The sequence below is a fragment of the Ciona intestinalis genome, unplaced genomic scaffold (genome assembly GCF_000224145.3).
Source record: "Ciona intestinalis unplaced genomic scaffold, KH HT000466.1, whole genome shotgun sequence".
Taxonomy (NCBI): domain Eukaryota; kingdom Metazoa; phylum Chordata; class Ascidiacea; order Phlebobranchia; family Cionidae; genus Ciona; species Ciona intestinalis.
This window is the reverse complement of record NW_004190787.1, coordinates 3,686-5,059: the sequence shown is the minus strand read 5'-3', so window position 1 is coordinate 5,059 and position 1,374 is coordinate 3,686. Positions and strand designations below refer to the sequence as shown.

The following is a 1,374-nucleotide window of genomic DNA, read 5'->3' as shown; positions in this document are numbered from 1 at the left end:
CTTCTTTGTAAGAGTACAGGTTCGGATCTAAGTCACTGAACGTTAGTTCATCAAAAATTTCTTTGGGAAGATGCAGCCAGTTAGATGCAATTTCGTTTTCCATTTAAACAATTTTGTTGTGCAGTAAATAGGCTAATCCTGCGCAAAAATCAAGTTACTACCTGGTGTTACTCGCAGCTTCTTTAAATAAAGATTAAAAATAATAAAAACAATATTTAATATAGATTACCAAATAGAAAAGTGACAAACCCGCATATATACCGTATGCGTATAGACTGCACATTCAGGTGGGCGACAAGCGTAAATAGTCAGTCAGGCGTTTTATCGCGAAAAATGTTTACACCAGAGCTCAGGAAAAAAGTAAACACTATTTGAAGGCTATTGTGTCAGTCAGAGCCATAGAAATACCGAGTAGTCCAACCCATTGTTACGTAAAAGAGAAATTGAACGGCAATTTGTGTCCAAAATAACACAGTAGGTATAGGGAAAATGCATGTATTTCGGTAAATTAGAGAAAAACTTGAGGCTAAAAACAAATTTAAAGGTTAAAAAGTGTAAAAAACAAGTGTTATTTGTTTTCTGTTTCAAAAAAGTCAAAAAATGGAATTAGGAGCGGTTGATTTGTGACATTTTAGTCATTTAATAGGGGTAAATTTTTGGTCGACATTATCCGTAGAAAATTCCCTAATATGTATGTTTTCTTATATTCCTAATATGTATGTTTTCTTATATTCCTAATATGTTTAATGTAATAATAACTTTTTCTAAGAATAAATTTAATGTAACAGTAATTTAATTTATAATTTAAAACAGTTTAATGCCCCAAAACTCAGAAGAAAGTCATTTTTAGAAAAAGAAGTGTAACCAACTAAGCATCATATACGACAGTTTTGGTAGCAACGGCCAAAAGAATATATTAGGAATAAAAACACAACATATTAGCACAATTAAACTTAAAATAAAAACTGGCATGAATATTAAAAAATAATTGTTCGGAATTAAAACTGAAACAAATATCAAACAATTAAAACTAAACAGAAGCACAACACTACGGAACCTAAATAAAAAAGAAGTTATAAACCACATACTTTAAAATATGTATGGTGTTTTCTAGGTTCTGCTTTAAGGTTTCTGTTTCCAAATTTAAGAGCGTAATGAATTCTCATTTTTATAAACAATTTTAGGAGATAGTGTTTAGGAAATTCTTCACATAAAATCGGTGTATTAATTGCAATTAGGTTTTCATGAAGCTTGTTTCCAATATTAATGGAATACATATGTTTGGATAAAAATGACATAAAACCCTGTTCTAAATTGCATACATAGTCAAAGAAGTTCTGTTTTGGAACCGTTAGACCACCAAATATGCCCTTA

The 1,374-nt window shown here is 30.3% G+C and overlaps 1 long non-coding RNA gene across 1 annotated transcript in view; it reads left to right on the top strand.

The window, feature by feature from the left end:
• LOC108950638 overlaps nucleotides 1-396 on the top strand; it is a 2,829-nt gene extending 2,433 nt beyond the window's left edge. The window contains exon 5 of the long non-coding RNA XR_001975301.2: nucleotides 20-396. This is a non-coding gene — a long non-coding RNA (uncharacterized LOC108950638). The remainder of the gene's footprint in view (nucleotides 1-19) is intronic.
• Nucleotides 397-1,374: the final 978 nt, after the last annotated feature.